Below are 20,705 nucleotides of genomic sequence, written 5' to 3' on the forward strand. Positions count from 1 at the left end.
GTGCCCAAATAGGTGATTCGACCAATCGTCATAGCGACGGACTGTATCGCCCGAGCCCGCCTCTTGGGGATCTTCTTTCGGCCGGGTAATAGTACGTAACATTTTATTGGATTCAAAAAGAATTGTAAATAATCGTATATTTGCATGATTTTTCTATGGAAGATAAAAGACGAGTTCAATGTAAAAGATATAGATACGTATTCAGAAATATTGTGGAAAGCTTTGTACCACTCAATTTTTATATTTTTCAAATATGGATTTCAGATGATTTAGAAATAAGTTCTTCAATTACAGACATATATTTTATTTTCCATAGTGTATAAAATTAGCCGTCCAGTTTGTCTCTGAATATAAAACCCGTTTGAAAATCTTTCGATAAATTGAACAATGTTGGAGCAGAAGGTGTTGATCATCGATTGTTGTATATTTCACTATTGTCTAATTTATTCGGCATAGTCTCCAATGAAAAGCGCTCCGTAATCTGTTCCCGAGCGATTTTTATCTGGCAGAGTGGAAAATGTCGAAGCTCGATGGAACCGAGTTTCTCTCGGATTAATTTTCGCTTCTCTGTCGTCTCCTGTTCGCGTTAAATTCGCCCCCATTTTCGCGCTCGTCGTTGTGCGGCGTTCTCTTGACACATAATTGCACCGGATTGCTCTTTTGTTGCGTCTTAAATTGTTACGTCGACGTTAATGCTTTAAATCGACCGTGCAAGGATTCGCCCCGTATTTATCACTGCGATTATCCGTGGATTCCGAAACAACAATTCGCCTTCATTCCTTTACATGTCTACCATTTATATCACGTTTATAACTCTACCAAATTTCAAGCACTCGAAAAAATTGCGCAACGTTATCTCTGTGTACTCTTTGAACGAGTCTTCGAATATATATTAAAATATTCCACTGAATAAAATATTGTAAATAAATTTCTGCTTCGGAAGAAAAAAAAAACAGAACGTCGAGATAGAAGTGAAAAGTCGGGCATTGTAATCGATTCGAAACGGATTTAAATAGGACAAAATGGGACAGAATTGCTGACAATATGTGGGTCGCAGAGTGAACGGCACGAGTGACAGAATAAAATTGTCCCGAAATCGTGGCGCGAATAGCTCGACAACTATCCGTTTAATTTTTTAATCCAATCACTTATCACCAATTTGATCGCTGATCGAGCAGTGGGGCGAAGTAATTCGATGAAAAATTTATTTGAAATTATACACATCCGTGTGTGCGGGCAATAATCATTGTTAAATGTTAAATGCTATGCCGTCGTCGCTTTTCTGTTCAGCGCCAGGGATTCGATCGCGTTCCTCTCGCCGTCTACATATCTGAATTACAAAAGTCGCGAGATTAGGCGATCCGCTTAATTTCGGAATATAATATATTATTCATACCCTTATTTGCATATCCCTTCGCGCACCTATCCCCAGATAGAAAATACGGTACAAGATGCAAATGTAATTCATGCTCTCTATCACATCGCGGACCCGCAGCCACGACCACCGTTGCGTCGTCGCCGCGTAATCACGTGGCTCGCGCGTGTGTAAGTCGACTCGTTAATCGAGCCATCGATACACTGGGAGTCGTTTCCTCGATGATTTTCATCCCGACGAACACTAAGTACGAACAGAGCCGCGAAAATAAAAAAGTGATTATCCCGCCCATTATTTCCGCTTGCTTCTTTCGCTCCGCCGTGTCCACGTTCGTGTGAAACGCCGATTTTCAAGTCCACCGAGCTGTACTAGAGATTCATTATTGCCTTCCTCCACACCTCTACGTTCCCGCCGCCAGTTCGTATCTTTTGATTACTTTTACGCCCGAACCTGTTCGTTCACTATTTTTCAATGCATGTTCGCGACGAGCTCGTGATTTTCCAGGATAGGTACTCTTTTCAAGGGCCTGTATTGTGCAGAGATGAGAAGTTGGCTAGGCAAAGGGATGCGTGTCTGGATTAGGGCTGGGATTATTTGTCGAAGCTTTCGGTAATCGAATATTCGAATACTTCAGATGCTCAATTATTTGGGGAATATAATTCGAATATCAAAGTATTCGAATGCTTAAATATTCGAATAAATCAGTATTCGAATACTTAAATATTCGAATAGTATGGTGTGAATTATAAATCAATTTCTTTAGGTTCATTTGCCTGAGTAAAATCTTGTAAGCTAATTTTGACCCACTTTACAGCATACTATTTGAATACATCAGTAGATCAAAAATATAAATCAATAAAATTGAAATGGTGTTACTATAAAACTGTACTTCTCACGCAGTAAAATTGACAAAACTATAACTAACCCCACTTTCTTTTTCTGTTTTAGGTGAGTGGTAATCTTCAAAGCTCTATCCTTTGCGAATGAATTGACAGAGTTCATTCTTACCTTCGTCATTAAGGTAACTCGAAAAAAGCAAATAAATTATACATAGTCTTTCTCTTACACATCGAAACTGTAAAAGTAAGAGTTAAAGAAATCACTTTCACAAAATCACATTCACGAATGCAAGTATTGCAAGCCAATTACTAAAATTCCCTGCTATTTACTTTTTAATATAATCAAGTTTACCAACTGTATGAATTGCATACTGAACTAACGTAAACACATATCTACTTAGTCCGTTCGTAAAAATTTGAATTACCTCTGTACTTAAATCTATAATTAATTCATCCCCGTAGTGAATGAATTCTTCTAGACCATTTATTATGGCCGTATGAAAGATCACTCTGGCATTTCGTAATACGATTTTTACGAACTCACGCTATTATGTAACGGTAGTATGGCCGGAATGCATCTGCTGCTGTCGATCAGTGATCAATGCATCCAGCCCATGGTTTTGTAATTCTCTTCTTTCCGCTATGCCATTCAGCGAGCATTCGAGGCATCATTATGACGAGGCATGATCTGCATGCGAATTCCGCGCGTCTTTTGCAAGCAAATATGCATGTCGACGTCGATGTTTCGCACACACTTCCACCGTATAAATGCATTTTCTAGTTCTCGCGATCATTCCCCAAATGATCTATATCTTCTGCTCCAGGGTCCCGGGGGGGATGTTGCATGAAAGGGATTCTTGTCGATTAAGTTACCCCTCTCTATTCTGCTAACGATATATTCACTCGAATCGCGTGCAATTTTTCCAAGTTCGCCGTGGTACCTACGTGCATTGTATTCTTAACGATATTTCTCTCGTCCCTCTCAATACGACAATTCATGGTTCTAAGGCTGCAGCCGTGGAAATTGCGTTCTGATTGTTTCAACGTTGACTCGTTCTGCACCTCGACGAACCTAGGTATTCCCACGATGAGCGATTAAAATTTCTTACCACCTTCTGGAATGAACGTTGCACCTACAATTTATTCTACTCTAGAATCGTTACTGTAAAATTACCCTAGAATCACAGACAATACTGTAGCTCTTGCGATCAGCATTTAAGGGTTCGAGTACCTTGCCTCCCTTCGTAGTTTATTTAACGTGCATGAAGAATGAAGGATGAACGCGCTCGGAATATTTCGAGCTCGTAATTCCCTGCAGTTTGAGGATCGAAGGATCGTTGTTAGTCGTCGTAGGATCCTCTCGGGGTCGGAGAATCGCGTGTCGTCACCGTGGTAAACCATTTTCACATGCTCGCTCCCCCTCGGGAACGAAATCACAGATTTCTCGCGCGATTTTCCTACCATATGGCCACATTTTCTGTCGTCGTGGTCGTCCTTCAAACGATCTCTATCTGCCTCGACAAAATGCCGGGGGTTGTGCGGGAGAAAAAAGAGATAGGTACCCGCCGATTAATTTCCGTTTCTCTTTCGTCCGTCGTTCGTTCGAATCGCGCCCGGCTGTTTTCAAACCCGCCGAGGCGCATTATATCCTCGACGGACGCACTATTGCGTTTTGTCTCAACCTACCGCTCTGATATTAAATCATTTGAGACTCTCTATCAACAGAGCCCGCGGGATCGGATATTTAAAACCGTTCCTACGCGACAGTCGACGATATTATGGTTGTTCAACGAACCAGAAGAAGCTGTTTAACCACCTGCGTTGGAAATTAATTGGTGGTTACAGATAGTTGAGAATACGATAATAATAGTATTTTTTTTTAAATGCACAATATAATTTGTCCATTTTTTAATTGAAAATTCGTCATTTTTTGTGGCCATTGTTAGGGATTTTGATGAAATTTAAATTGAATATAGTCAACGCGTAACTAGGGAGTGTTTATTTCGAAATTGTTTAAAGTAAAGTTCAACGGAGTTCAGCGCGCTATTTAGCGGCTGGTTGTAAAGTCAATTTTAAAGAGACAGATCTAAATCACGTGTTATTTAGTCGAGATAGTTTCACAGACTACAAAATAATGAAGCTCCTTGTCGATTAAAATAATGCTAGAACAAATTTTGTTCGATCTATGGTACCTACTGGAGATACAAATTTGCAAACTTTAACTGTCTGTACATATTTAACAAATTCGAAACCAGTAAGATGATGACTTAAACCCTCCCTAATTTCGCGTGGGTTGCGTCATATTTTAATTTTATCAATATGCCTCAAAAGCAGTGCAGAAGATGCTCGATTTAGCTTTGAATGGTCCAAGAGTAGTTTTGCTAAGCGTACGGCATTATTTCAAACTAAAATAGCAGTCCGCCACTCCCAGGCATGTAATTAGTCGGTTAACTAATGGACACGGGTTGACTCGTCGTTTGGAAATGCCTCTGCCTTTGATTACACGAACTTGACAGGAAAGTTTGCTAATTATAGTCGCAGAAAAAGAGGAAATAGGTATATCGAGTCACGAGTAAAACGTTCACTCACATGTTGCCAGTTAGGCGCTTTAAACGTTTCTAAACATTCATAAAAGTAGACATTTATCAGCAGCGATGATAACCGAACGGCAAATTCGCGAGAAAAAGCAATTGGCAGATTGCACGGTGCATAATGTTACATCGTCCCAGTTCTACAAGAGAACGACCGCGCTATTTTATTGCTCGAAATCGCTTCCATCGAATACCGTATGCATTATGCACGCCACTCGATCGCGGAAGGTCAATACGTCTTCGAAGTCAGCCCATTTTCCCAGTTTCTTGCGATTTGAATATCGAAATGGGGCATCCACCACCTCGAGCTCTTTCCTATCAAACCGCAAACTATCCCCGTGAACAAAATACCATGAGTCGCTAGGGGGAAAGCGGAGATTTCCGCCGATTAATTTCCGTTCCCCGTTCCTCCGTTGCTCGTGTGAATCGTACGCGGCCGTTTTCAACTCCGCCGAGGCATATTACATCCCCGAATCATTGTCCTTTTCCACCCCCTCTCTCTCTCTCTTTCTCTTTCCCTCCCTCTTTCTCTGATCCAATCTACTCCTCCACAGGCCCTCGCTCTCCTTGGATCTCCCTCGTCCAGCGATCCCCGAATTCGTTATAACCGAGAGCTCGGGAGCCATGCAACCGTAACTTCGCAGGATACGATATGTGACTGAAGAGCAACGAGAGGGTACGTAGGGGAATGCTTCACCCCTTCGTCGAACGGAGAAAGATGGCTTGAATCAAATTTACAAGCTGCTGAGTATTCCACCCTCCGTGGGCGGCTAGGGGAGAGTGTATGCTGCTTCCTCTCCCAGGAACCAGCAGCACTGCTCTTGTCACGAGTCACCTGGAAATGTTTGTTTGTTTGCTTGCCGGTGGCAACCGATGTATCGATTATTGGTCGCTAGCTGCAGTTGTAATCTTGATGCAAAATTAATTCTCGGTGTATTTAACTTACCCATGGCCGCCTCGCTTCGGGTTTAGAAGGTTCGATTATTTGGTTTGAAGGCGGAAAGCCCAAACGGTGGGGAGGAAACTGAGGTGTTGGACCGAGGAGGCAAGTGTCTGGGTGAGAAAAATGAGAAGGTGAATGTGAGGATGGAAGGGAAAGGTAAACGGGTTATTCGCAGCGACAAATTGCAATCAAATCGGTGGTTCGAATCTCTTGCAATACCCTTCGCAGTGCAGTTATTGTCGTCCGGAGTATTTATAGTTTAAGTTTTACAATAAATATCAAGAAGAGTCACGATCAAACAAATCACCCTCCAGTCTAGTGGTGGCTACCCTGGAACCCACTCAAGTAGTGGGTAAAATGATATCCGTCAGTATACAAAACACCAAAAATGCGTTCCTTGTCATCTATCGACAAGCACTTGTCTAGTTACGTTCCTACACAACGCGGGGCCTTTAATTACTGATATTCCTAAAATATTCTGTACACATCCTTAAAGTCTTGATACGATGCTACCTACTTTGTGCTCCAGTACTTTCGCTACATCACAATTTATTGGTAAACCACCATGCTACAACCACTTGTACACCGAGTTCTCGCGATTAACGGAGATCAACCGCAATCACACAGTGAAGGAGCTGGCCCAAAGGAGATATAGCTCCCGCCTAGGAGGGCCCGGCTGTTTCACCGTGTGAGAGCGGTTGGTCAACGAGAATCAAGGAAACACGGTGTACTACTTGTTTGAACAGATATCGAGCAGTGTGTCTCAAAGTGGGCGTCCCGTTGGGGGCGTTTGAAGTATCCAGGGGGACATTGGACATTAAGAGAGTGGCATGGGGTATTAGACATAAGGAGGTGATTAAGATTTTAGTAACATGAGGTTGCCCACGATTATTCAACAAAGTTCAGTAGGTCCGTAAAACTGTAAATGCAGAAGTAGAATGTAGAACATTTTTTATATGAATTATATCAGTAATATTCAACGGGCTGCAACTTTAGAATGCTCGGCATAGTTCTACCTATTCTAACACAATGTTGCGTTGCGACAATGGGATGCTGGCCGGTACGCGGGCCTTTGGATGGTCAGCTCGATGTTACTAACCCAAATTTGTCGTTTGTTGTTTCACTGGGCGCGTGGCATCGAATGTGCGGCTTATGTGCCGCATGTGTATAGGAGATAATCGCGTGGAAAGATTAAAATGGTGCACTTTGTACGTGGCAGGCGGTGGTTGGAGTAATTTGATGGAACTAAAGGGGCGGGAGGAATGATTTCACGGAACTAAGGGCTGGTGGCTTGAAAAAGTTTGAGTAACATTGATATAGAGAAATGCTTAGTACCCAATCAAGTGGTGTATCAAGCGATATAAACCCGTGTCTTCCTCCGCATCCCACAGAGCTCTGCAGGTTCAAAACATCTACCCACCTTCTTGCACAAGGGGCCTAATGAAGCTTGATGATGAACTTATACATAGAGTAGTCTGTAAAGGAGTCTGGTGTGACATTCCTTAGGAACAACTGTTACTACAGCGTTGCACTTATTTCGTCACATTACTGCGCACCGCAGTACCTCGAACCACTAACGACCAAAGGTAAGCCAATAGGTAGTCCCAATACTTCTCTGACTTACTGACTTGTCAGCAAGACACAAGGGCCCTGCAGGATCTACTCCCTGCTATTTTCGCAGCATCACTGTGTCTCTGTAAGTCACTGTACATTACAAAGCCAGCCCCACTCCAACAACTCTCGTTCCCATTGTATGTAGACTTTCCCGAGCACTACACGGTCTCCACTGAACTGCAGCAATCGAGCCGAGACCCGATGCTCGTCCGCGCGGCACAGCCGTGGCCGCTGGCGTTTCGATATATTTTTCACTGTACCGTTCAGCAAACTCAAAGTAGATTCCGCGTTATTTATTTAGAGCGCAGCGTGGACTGTGCACGCGTGGGCAGGCGGAGGGGTGGCGATTAACCGAACGCACCGGCATCGACGGAGGGTAATTGGTTTCGGCCAATCAGCATGCATTCGTCGGAACGTGCCGCTTATAACGCTTCTGTGTTTGTTGTAATTAGGATGTCAACGAATAATGCGTGTCCGGTAATTATCGATGATATCTGACTTTACCGGCCAGGGCATTCGGATTAATTTCGATACTGAATTCGACGGGACCCCGGTAGTAATTAGTTTATTATGTTTGCCGTCGCACTTGCTTCCCTTTGAGGGTGTGGGTGAACAGGGTGGCCTGGTCTCTACGCAGCGCACGGTAAGATATTTAGCGTTCATCAAGCTTCGTGGATTAATGAATATTTAATATTGTTTGAAAATCCGATGCCGGAAATTAAACCTGGCGAGGGTAAATATCACCGCGGAACACGCATCGCCGATTGGCAAATTATTCTTTGGGGGCAGGGGATGCGACTTTTGACACAAACTGTTTTTGAGAGGCCTCTGTTTGTTCATCATTTCGATGGATGAATTTTTTGTTCCATTTGTCAATGGAGAAATTAGACGAAACAACGTGCGAAAAGTGATACTATGATGGTGGTTCATTACTATTTTTTTTTTTTTGGCTGTGTTGATCAAAATTTTCAGTATGCAGGCATGTTTGATGTGTATACAAAAGATTTATCATGGCTTTTGCAATAGATACATAGATTCATGTGTGAAAGCACTAGCGAACGCATATTTTACATCCTATAAAATCGTATTACATTTTTGATCCCATATTATGTTTTGAAAACGAGCGGGAAACTTGACTGTGTTCTGGATGAGGTACTTAGTAACGGCGAATTTCGATTTGATGCGTAATCTGCAGCTATATCGGTGTATAACCTGCATTTACCGATGCCCATAGTCATGGCCTGCGATTGTAGCAATTACAGTTCCATTCAAGTGGTTGATAAAACAAAAACAAGTAACAGATATAACCTCCAGTTTTTCTAACGTATTACAGTTCTATGATCGAATATCTCAATGGAAAAAAATGCACACTCTATTGAAATCTATGTTGTAGATGTGCGATGAAATGTCACGAAACTGATTAATGAAAGCAAATCGTACGAAATAGCAACATTTATAAAAAAAATCTCGATTATTTTAATAAATATAATTAAAAGAATATTCAAAGTTTGTCAATCATTTTGGCGCCAATTTACACACATTCTTAGATCTCATAGAGCCCTGGTCTCACAATCAATAATTATTAATGCCGAAGAGAAATATGTTAATTTCATTAAAACATTACCAAGGTTTCTCAATTATGGGTGAAATATGAATTCGAGAAAGGAAACGCGAAAGAATAACGGTTTATAATATTCCATCCGAAATTGCAAGCCGACAACAGTCTAATAATCAAGCTTGCTTTTATTGCGAATGAAATAAGTATTTAATCAACGCGAAGTACGTGATCGTCGCAGTTAATTCTCGTACCATCGAAGTTCTTAGCGATTATCAGATTTTTTTTATGGTATCGGTAGTAATCAGAAAATTCAATTTTCTATTGGAAATGAGCTTTAAGCTTCCTCGCCCAGTCGAACGAAGAATCTCCGCAAAAAAATTCTTATGGAAAAAGCCTCGGGCGGAAATTAATTCCGAGACTTAATGAAAGTGGTAATGAGCGACGAAGATTAAGGATATAAAGCAATCGCCGTGAAACTCCATTGTCGCGCGATTTTCACATTTTACGTCAGTCTTCCCAGCCATCGGCTCGTTAAAAAAAATATTCGGCGTCCGTTCACCGCAAAGTCAACGATCTCCAATTTTTTCCCTCCGCGATTTCGGCTTCGAGATATAATTAACGAACGTCCAACGTGAGTAATTGTAAATCGAGCTTGCAGTCTGTGCATTCCGCGTTTGTCAGCCCCGCCTTGCATCCCGGATCGATATTCTCAATTTTCGAAGCTCATTATCCGTATAATTAGACCTCGAACCTAATGTCTGCCAAGTAATTTTCCACTCTTTTTCGAAAATTATTCTACCCACGCTATTTTCTACAGCGTCCATACGCTTTCCCAGCCATCGTCCGCAAAGTCAAACCTATCATGTGCAAATTGAGTGGCAGTCACAAAATTAGCGGCTCGGATAGATTTTTCGATTAAAGACTTTGGTTGGTTTCCTCCATTATCGGACGTAATCAACTGGTCCATCAGTACTAAATGTGTAAAACATAAATTTGGATCCGAAAGTAGTTGGGGTTTGTTCCCTATTTTTTTTTTTTTGCGTGAACGATTAATGGTTTATTATACTACTCGGTTAATGCAATATGAGAATTATACAATATTTGATACTTAAAGGTATATACTTAATTCTTTACATTGCGTTTGAATATAAGAGGACGTGATTTTTACGGCTATTGACTAGTTATTTCGGATATGTTTACAAATTTTCTGACATTTTGTGTGCTTTTGAACTACCACTGTCTCTGCCACGTAAATATATTCTTAATAATTTTGTAAACCACAGAATGTTTCGTATGCAAAGGTCTTCAGAGGAAGAAATGAAAGGATACAATTTGCGCGCAGTAAAGTGGCAAAAATATGATAATTTAGCGAATATTTTTCTCAAGATCATCAACTTTTTGTCTACATTGGGTTGGTCATATGCATGCATTATGAGATATATTGTATTTTTTACATATCTACGACCACCCTTCTCTCACACAGTTATTTTCCTCTGACACTCCTGATGTATATAAATAAATACCATATACTACTGTACACTATTTTTTACCGATCGGTGACATAAAAAGTTAAACAAAATTCATGTAAAGTAAGTAGTGTAGGTATCGTGCGATAGATTTATTAATTAGAAGAATTATTAGTTTGAATAAGATGGCGTATTGTTTCAAATTGAAGAATTTGTTTTCTAAAGTTGTACCTATGTAAACTTGTTTTCTGTTTTTCTCACTTCTTACACGATTTTTAAGAAGATTGTAGTATATGCCCATTCTTCTACATTTATTTTCCAATTAATGTGTACATAATCATTCGGCAAAAAATAGTGTTGAGCAGTAGAAGTTAAATTTGATTACCGTTTGATCATCAGCAGAATATAAAAATCATACAAAATCCTTGAAAGTTCATAAACAAAAAGATTCAATCACCCTATCCCCTTCTCCCTTAAATAGAACAACCTTTATTCTTCTTACTACCCCTTACATCCAAACACAAAGAAGATAATCGCGTGTATATTCTTAAGTATCCCATTCTTTGTACCTATCCGTACTAATATATAAAAGTGACACGTTGTCTGTTTGTCCTTTTTTCACGCCTAAACGGGTGAACGGATTCCACTGGAATTTTGAATATACATTAAATACGTCCTAGATTAGAATATAGGCTATTGATAAATACCCTATCTAAAATAATAAATAATAATAATAATAAGTTCCCGGGCGAAACCGGGTAACGGGTCAGCTAGTCTTAAAATAAAAAATACGAAGATCTTCGTTAATCTTGTATGTGAAACCATTTTATCTGCATTCCACCAATACCAATAACTAAGAAAACCCACTGTGCCTCTCGCCCATCAGAATCATAAATCATGGTGGGATCGCGAGGGGCCCAGAAACGCTCCGCGTTTCCCGGAGCGTTTTAATCCTCGGAAGAGGAAATTGTTTTGCACGCGGCAAGAAAGTCAGATTACTTTACAAACCCTTTGAGGTTGAAATTGCAGCGATGCTGCGCGTTCTGCCGCGAGACGTCTCGCACCGCTGTCGGGAGTGCGGAGAGAAGCGCGCGTCTTCGAGAGCAATGTGGGGCCGCTTACGCGGTTTATCGTGTTCCGTTTTTCCTGTTACCATCCGTGGGTCTTGTTTTTCCCACTCACTTAGCATAAACCGTCAGCCGGGCTTTCGTTTAAACCAGTTTAGCAGTTTTTTTTTCTCGCTCCGCGGGGGAACTGGATCCCTCGGTAAATCCAGAAGGCATACAAAAAGCGGTTTTGTTGCGCGATGTTTGTTAGCCGTAATCGTTAACGAAGCGGGGAAAATGATTGACCGAGGGGGATCGAAGCCGAGTGATCTCGCCACGAAATCTGGGTTAAGACTCCGAGCGGGATGATTAACAGCCACTGAGAATTTAGCAGATTATTGCGACGTCGCGAAAAACACTCGGTAGCTGCCAAGTCGGATAATCGTGGCCGCTCGTGGTACAGATTTCAATAGGGTTTTGCGATCGTTACGCGACGGGCAGGCGTTCTGCAGCCGAACTTCTTAGAGAACGATAATAACAAGGCAAATGCAATTAATTTGTTGTTGATTTAATTGATCGCGCCACCGGCAACGAGTTTGATATTGCGGAGCTGTTGAACATTGTGGGACAAACAGTCGTACAGTGTTACATTAGTTTTTACTGTTCGTAGTCTTACAGCAGAGTATAATAGGCAGATGCTGCGTTGATCGTGCCTATGGAAGATCGTTAAGTGGAACGTGTGATTTAAATTCAATTCGCGTGCAATTAACGTTAATATAACCCTTTTGAAGTAATGTTATAATTTACGAAGGAAACATTATGTCATGAAATAATAGAGATATTATAATATTTCCTTTCTATCAAACCTGGGAGAAAATCTTATAATTATTAACATCCTTATTCCCTCGCATCTTACATTAATTTATTTATTTTCTCTTCTAATTATATTCTCCCCAATTACATGTCTACTTATCTCCAACCATACTACGTTCCATGACTCGACATTTGCTTTATTCAACAGGACAGAGTATACAATTTTTTTGAGTAACTAAAGAAGCTTGAATTCGTACATGTACGAGTATGTATTCTACATTCATGTTTTCACGAAAGCAGGCAAAAGTTGCAAACTTCAGCGGTATATATTTTTTAAACAAATTCGCGGCCATCAAAGTGATGACTCAAACTCCCTTTGAATTCGCATGGACTACATCATATCTGAATTTCACAAAAATCCTTAACCTGAAAGTGCAGAAAGTCATCGGTTTGACGTGGCATGTTTCCCGAAGCAGGAAACAATGAACCGTGCACTAGTAAACCGTCTGACCCATCTGAACGTCGGGGTGTTGCTTTCAACTATCACGCTGTGATCCCCACAAGCTAAACACCGAAGCACTTTGCCAGTACCTCAGCGAACATAACGCAACATCACCCACGAAGAACCCTAATACACGATGCATTCCCGCGATAAGCTACTTTCTTAGAGGCGTTCGTGACCTGGTGTCCCTAATTCGCGACGCGATGCATAATGCCCGGCGATATTCGTCGCTGAAAGCGATATTATCTGGAGCGGCCGTGTTGTTGTCGGGGATCCAGAGTCGAGTCACGAACCGTTGACCGGCGACGTCAGTTTGCCGGCTAATAAGAGCGTATCGCTGGGGAAGAAAAAACGAGGAAGGAGAGAGCAGCGGACGGAAAGAAATTGGAAGCCGGGCGAGCGAGATGGTGGCCCGTCGCGATATGGATGCGAATACGGGCGCTTTCGGAGAATCAAGATGAGGGAGCGGCACGAGAGACGTCGTTGTCACGTAGCGGCCTGATGGCCCCGAGAATTCACGGGCCTCGACAGGGGGGCTTTAAAAGGAAGAAATATTAATCCAAGTTAAGCTTACATAACGATGAAACACGACTGTTTCTCCGCCCGCCGAAGTGAAGTTCTCATGGAGCGGCTGCAAGGAGGCGAGTGCACTCTAACTAGACAAAGGCGAGCGGCGCGCGCGGGGGCCACTCCTGTTTCGCCCTGTCCCAGCGTCCGTGTGCCCGAGCTGTGTGCGTCCGCGCAAGATGAAGGGGCAAATTTATTATGCCCTTAGACCGAAACGCGGGCGTGTGCCTCACATACGTATGCAGGTTAATTAGCCCTGGGCACACAGCGGGCGAGTGGTAGTGGGTCGAAATTTTTCCTCGCCAGTTGACTGACGGCAACGCGTCCTGAGCACGTCGTCGGAAATTGTCGGCCATTGGACTCGCGAACTGTGGAGCAGCGGCAGCGTATACGCTACTGGGATTCGGTGGAGGGACAGATTTATTGGCTTGGGAGGATATTTCTTGGAGTAAGGGGATATGAATAATCTATGTAAGTAGGAACGATGCTGTGAATCTGATTACCGTGTCTTTTCCATTTAGTCCGTTTGCTCCAAATGATGAGAAACATTTCTGGGGTTTCCGACAAGAGGAGCGCACAAATTTGGGGTTATTCAATTGGTTAATAACTTGCGTATAGGTGTCCTACGGTGTATATACCTAGGAACGTGTTGAATGCACACGGCGAATTATTTAGATTCTTTGAGATAATCGTGTCGTAAGTTTTCTCCGTGTTAAATCCTGTATCTGGGTTCAGATAAAAATGCATATATATTTTTCCAGTTAGTTTAAGGATTACAGTTAAGGTGCCATTGAAAAATAACGGGTTCGTTTTTAGTGTGCACTATGCGATTAATAGGTACATTATTGCACTATCATGTATTATCTGTGTGCAAAATTTGAACAAAATTGGGAACTTGAACCTTGTTGTGCCCTGCCCATCTACGTAAATAAGTTTTATTTTTTCTTATTGGACCCTTTCACGTGAGGCACTTCTGTGACTTATTAATAATAATAGGTACGCCTTTATTACACCACCAACTTAGGATACATTAGTGTACAGTTAAATTAATTATGTACATCTGTTTTTCAACTTTTATTAATAATATTTCAGATATATGCTCAAAATTTCTACCTTCTTTTATCTTGTTTAATCCAGTGGGGTCTCTACTCTACTGATAAATATATTTGATATATTACTTGAAATATTATCCCGTGTGAAACTGATCAAGGTTTAGAAGGGAGCAGTGTTATCCTGTGCATTTTGGAATCCCATTAATATCGCTTGCAATTGTTTGCATAGATTTTTTTAAAATTCAAACATTACTTTGTTCATGTTCTTTCATTTGTAATGCACGATACTAATTTAGGTATCATTTATTTTTCTACCACTGGTACTTTTTTGTAACTTCAATGACGTAGGTTTTACACAATTTTGCATAAAATTAATATACTAAAAAACTAGCAGAAGTAGCTTCTAAAAGGAAGAAGTTTGAGATATTTTGATACCACTGAAAGCGGGGAAACAGTTTGTTAATCGATTCATAATCCATGTATGAAAGTAATACGATGCTGAACTAGGTTAAAATGGCGAGCGTAGTTTATTTAGACGCACATTAGCATATTACATATTGCGCATACGCGTAAACAAAGCGAGCGTTCTACCGCATGAAACCCGTGCTGCAGCAGCGGCATGTGTACACATTGTACCGAGTTAATCATATATGGGGATAAAACAAGTGGAATAAAGAAGGGAATTTCACGTCGATGTCATGCAGATTATACAATTCCCACAAGCGTAAGATATACAGAAAACGAATTAACTGTGTTATTCGCGTAAAATAACCAGAAAAATGTAAAAAAAAGAACCGTGCACGTCGGTCGGTTGTTTGCTGAACGTTTAATATATTCGCTTCAGGGAAGCTATTATTCACTTTCTCATGAATACTTCACGATCTCTCCCTATAATTCACTTTCGAGGAAAACAACAACGTAGTCCGAAAAACCTGCAGCTAGTTCTTTGGAACAGCCTTATTACATGGGGTGTCTGACAGGTTGTTGTATAAGCTTCGCCAACATGTTCCATGGCTAAAAATAAGAAGAAAATGTTATACGAACAGGCTCATAAATGCTTTATTGAAAAGTTGTATGAAAAATATGGGATGTGAAGGAAACTAGGCAAGAGTAGGTCAATATATTCGTTATATGTTCATCCAAGTTTTCTGTACTATTTTAAAACGATTCAATGCGACTATTAATCTAATAAAGAATACATATCTGAATGGGTGGAAAGAATTAGATGGTCGTCAAATAAAAAATTTATTATTTCAATGCAACCTTTAAATGAAAATTGATTGAAAAAGATTAGTTCTTTGCTCCCTAGGCTATCAGACGATACACTTTTAAATTTTTAGCTGTGTAGGACTAAAAAGCATTTATAGTGTGGGAATACATATATGAGACGGAGTACTGAGAGTGAATAGTGCATTTCATTACACTTGACAGAATCGATGTTAGGCTTTTATCGACCGGATCACCGAAACTGTGAAATGCAAGAATTAGCACAGCGTTTCTTTCGCATTTCATACTCTCGTTACAATTTTGGCTTATTTTTAGATATGGAATACTGTATTGGCAAAGAGTTGTATAGAAATTGCAAGAAATCTCTAACATATAAGGATTATTTGCTAGCAGTTACGCAAGAATGACTCACGTTTGAACAAGATTTTCTAAGTAAATATTTCATAAATAATAACCTTTTAAAAAAATACTAACCTCCAGTACGAAATTGTTTCACTTCAATGACTCGTCCAATATCCCATCACGTTCCGAAAACTACCCCAGATTTTACTATAACCCAAGCAAACGTCCCCTCAAGCAATCATACAATCAGCAAAAGCTAAAAAAAACAATTTTCAGTCTTTATAGCCCGTAGGTGTCTCCAAGCCCCACTGAAATTTGACAAATTCCGCACAAGTCCCTATTAATAACAACGAAAAAAATCCTTCCCGCTTCCTTAACAGCGCAACGCGGTATAAAGACGCGACGACTTTTACACTTGAACAGAGCCGAAAGCTTGATTCAGCCGGAATAAAGTCGCAAAATGGTGACCAGAAGTGCGTCAGCTGTCTCCCAGTTCAGACGCGGCATGTCCGATCGAAAGGCACCGGCCAGGCAACGCGGGATAAGCGCGAGTCTCGCTTTTGCCGCCGATTTGCATAAATAAGGCGGGGCGCGCGTCGGTGTTCCATCAGGTATTATGCTCTCGAAATGCATCGAATACGGAAAGAAGGGGGGAGATAGTCATGCATCGGCGATGAATGCAACGGCGGCAACCCCTTCTGCATCCATTCGCGTACGCGTCGCGGTTATCAGGCCTCTGGCGAATGGAAGAAAGAGGGAAAGAGCGGTAGGGGGCGCAGAATACCTGACCATGATAAATGCCCGACGCGCATCACTCTCGCGACGCACGTCGCTCGAAACGGCTACAATGCAGCCCGGTGCCTATTATGCTAAAATGCAATCTCCTGATAACCGCAGCGGCGTCATTGCGGAGCTTAATCTCACCTATCTGTACAACCGACCGTAGAGGGCGGGGGTGCTGGGGGGGGTGGGGAGGTGGGGTGGGAAACAAAATGGGAATGAGAGACCAGGCGGGCTCTCGGTGATTCGGGATAAAGAGCAGGATCGGTGATAGTAGCGGCAGGATGAGAGCTCGTTCCGGGGAGAAACGGAGAGCACGAGAAAGGTGGAAAAGGGAGGCGGGCAGCGAAGCGGGGCTGAGCGAGAAAGAGGGTGGAAACGTTGGAAGAGACGAGGCGAACAATGGTAGTAGAGACTCGAGAGATACGAAAAGAAATAAATTCCACGATCGATAAGCGTCCGGTCGAATGTCAAAGCGCGGCTGTGTGGGTGGACACCGGTGCGCCTCGGATCTGTGGCAAAAAGAAAAAAAAAACAGAAGAGTCGATGGGAGGAACGGCAATCGGCGTGTCATTTCGAGGGTGTAGAACCACCTTCGAATCTTTCTCGCTGACAAGTGGCCGTTTCAACGTCCCCGGATCACGGGGCGAACGTGTCCCGGTGCGTGTAGCGATTAGAGAACCTCGGTCTCCGAGGGGATGTTGATTGTTTCATCTTGATTAGCGCGTTAAGGTTTGATGGGATGCTGGAGAGCCCCACGGAGAGGGAAAGGGTTCGAGAGCGGTAATTTCGTTGAAGCGTCGGGTCGGTGGGGGAGGTATCGAGAATCGTTTCTGTCTTGCTAGGTTCCTGAGTGTCGCGAAAGTATTTACTCACCCTGCGAAAGTAATATACCTATCATTTTGAATGCACTGCCGGGTAAAGTATTGCAATTTCGTGGGAAATTCTACTACCGCTGTATCGCGGTATGTTCCTCCCATGATTCGTTACCTGCTGCGGCTTTACTACACGATCAACGTGATCAGAAATGTTTTCTGTTGTCAAGCCAATGCAGGTTGTATTTTGTAGCGTGAGTAGATTTGTCGCGACTTTCAGAAGCATTTCTCAGATCGTTTTATTGATACAGTTTATTGTATTTATTATTTATTATTTTTATTATTCCCAATGGTGAAGAAGCCATTAGCTTGCAATACAAGGTTTTTATAAAGCTAATAGACACGCACAGAAGTGTTACTATGAATGTTTTATGGATAGATACGTCTGTTTGAGGATTTTGTTTTTTTTTTGGAACGTTTTTCGGAATAACCGCTCCCGGTTAGCCGTTCAAAGCATCAGATACCCAAAATCCTTATTTTAAAAATATTTATCGCGAAATAATTCGAATCCCTTCCGAAAATTCTGTAATTAATCAGCTCTTTAAAGCTTTTAAGACTAATCACTCGATACTCTCTTTTTCCTTTTTAACTGCATAAACATTCATCCCTGAACACCTTCTGAACAGACGCTTCAAATTTGCTTCACGTACATGAAAATGATTCTTGTTTAATTTGAAAAAAAAAATACCTATCTCTCTGCTTATTTATAACAACTCTGGGGAGCGATAAAGACATTGATCGAGTAGAAAACACTTGAACTCTTGTAACATTTCAGTTATCCTTTCACGAACAAATTGTTCCATGAAAATTCAAAACGATCAATGCCTCGAGCTCTATATCCTTTCGAAACGCGGCAGATATACGCGAGAAGCTTTTTAAAAATCTGTAACGCCATAGCGTTTAAGCTGTGCATTATTGTGGCGGTGGGATAAACTCGAAATAAATATGCCTCCGCGTGCGCGTTGTAAATCGTCGTTTTTACCGTTTGGCTTTGCAGAAATGAAAAATACGCGAGTCTGCGGTGTGCAACTGCAGTTGGTAACTCGATTAGGACGGATCAACGTTAACAGAATGGTAAATTTCGGAGGAAACGGTGATTCTGAAAGTGGGGAAAACAAACGTCCAAACAAGAGACGTTAGTAATCTTCTTTCAAACGTAATCGGCTTACTTACGCATTATTTTAACATTTATCCGAGACTATTCCCGCTGCCCTTATCCGTTTGCGCTGTGCCTGGCGAACAAACCGTTCGGCGAACGTAACATTGCCTGACAGAGACTCGTAATATTCGTTTTACCTCGGCAATCACTTTTCCATCCCAACTACTTAGTCCGTTTGATAATAATTGTCTTCGATAGAACACCCCTATATTGAAACTACTTAATTACTATGAAATACCTGACAAGCCATCTCGAGCGACGACAGATGCCATAGAAAGAGAGAAACGTGTGACGCACAGCTCATTTTTCGCATTGCACTGGTACAAAAGTGCACGAAAAGATTTCCCAAGGCCGCTTTTCAGTCTGCAGAATTCGAGTAACTGTAAGCAGGAATCCACTTTGACTGCATTTTCAGTTCGGTATACACATGCACACTTCAAATAGTCCCCGAGGCAAGTGTACTACGCCTTGCAGAGATATAGTGACTCACCTGGGAACCACTCGACTATTATACCTACAACGCAACATCCCTGTCAATAGAAACTACCCAATGTGTTTATTGCCTCCCATTACAGGAATGCATTTATTTAATCACATTTTCATACATATACCCCGGTGTCGTAAAGTAGCAATCTCCAAAATGTGCATACAGGGTGTTCGACTACTAGTTGTCATCCGCTTAGAGGACGATTCTACCTACCGGCAAAAATAAACACGAAAATATAAATAAAAATCTTAATATCGCGCTTTGACGTCGAGAAAATTGACTTTGAATTTTGACTAAATATTCGTGCATCGAGGTACAGTTTTAGGTGCCAGAGGTACCTAAATTGAAAGTCAATTTTCTCGAAAACGAAGCGCGATATCAAGAAATTTTATTCCATATTTTCGTCTGATTTTGGCCGCAGAATTACCCCCTGAAAGGATGACCACATCAGTAGCCGAACACCCTGTGTATACCGAATATATTTCTAGGTTCTTGTCAGCGAGACACTCAAGGACGCTACCGATTTTACTCTCCGCTGCATCTACGACGCGACTATAACTCTGCAAAGCACTGTATATACAGTGAACCTCGTCTATTGCCACGACTTAGACAATGGATGAAAAGAAGCATTTTCCCTGCCTTGGCAGCTAGAAAATCGCTCGACGTTTAGCTCTCTACGGGACGAACATTCGGAAAGTTTAGATACCTCTTCGGGATCCTCTTCCAGGCGAGCGAATAAGCAGGTATTAAGGGCTTAGACCACAGATCGAATTCGGAGTATCTATACCCGTGCTCGTGCATCTCGCTTCTTCCTACTCACTCTTTCCCACTTTTTGCTTTCTTCCGCCTCACCCCCCGCCATCCCTCGCGCCCTCGTTCTTCCGGTTTCTCCGTTTCTCCTGTTCGCCAACGCCCTAGACTACGGCCAAGTACCGAGAACGTAGGGGGTGGCTGGGCCAGGCGAGGTTAAGTATCGGGGATCGTCGAACTGCTCAACCAGCTTCGTGGCAAAAGCGGAAGGGGACTTAATGGAGGATCATCGTCTGATTTCGTGCAAGTTTCGTCGGCGTGGGCAGCCCGCCCTTCGCTGCGCTTGTAATTACGCCCGCGACGGGTGTTGCGATCCAGTCTTCCCTTTTTTTTCTTCTTTTGGTGCGATTGGAGTTTTGATTACGCGATTCGAGACGTCTGAGAACATCTTCGAGGATTAGGCGGCTTCAATGGGCGTCTGTCGGAGTTTATGGAGCTGGGGGATGAGTGCGTGATTATTTGCTCACTCACAATCAGTTAATTTAGCCATTTATTGCAGAGTGTTTGGTAGTAATTATATAGCGTTTATTTATCTGTTTATTTAATAATTAACAGGGTTTATAGATTACCTATAGTGAATAGAATTGAAAATTAATGAATATTTGTCAAATTTATACGTATCTATGGATTGAATTGTTCAGACTGTTGGTTAGAACGCA

General features: G+C 41.9%; 1 protein-coding gene across 6 annotated transcripts in view; it reads left to right on the forward strand.

Moving 5' to 3' along the window:
- The window catches only part of LOC143373455 (uncharacterized), a 386,763-nt gene that overhangs the window by 214,710 nt on the left and 151,348 nt on the right, over nucleotides 1-20,705 (forward strand). The window contains exon 2 of one of the 6 annotated variants that reach the window (XM_076820744.1): nucleotides 2,324-2,396. The exons of the other annotated variants lie outside the window; for them this stretch is intronic. The gene's annotated coding sequence lies outside the window, so the exon portion shown is untranslated. The remainder of the gene's footprint in view (nucleotides 1-2,323; nucleotides 2,397-20,705) is intronic. 6 annotated transcript variants of the gene reach the window in all.

Source organism: Andrena cerasifolii, chromosome 9, assembly GCF_050908995.1.
Source record: "Andrena cerasifolii isolate SP2316 chromosome 9, iyAndCera1_principal, whole genome shotgun sequence".
NCBI classification, from domain to species: Eukaryota; Metazoa; Arthropoda; class Insecta; order Hymenoptera; family Andrenidae; genus Andrena; species Andrena cerasifolii.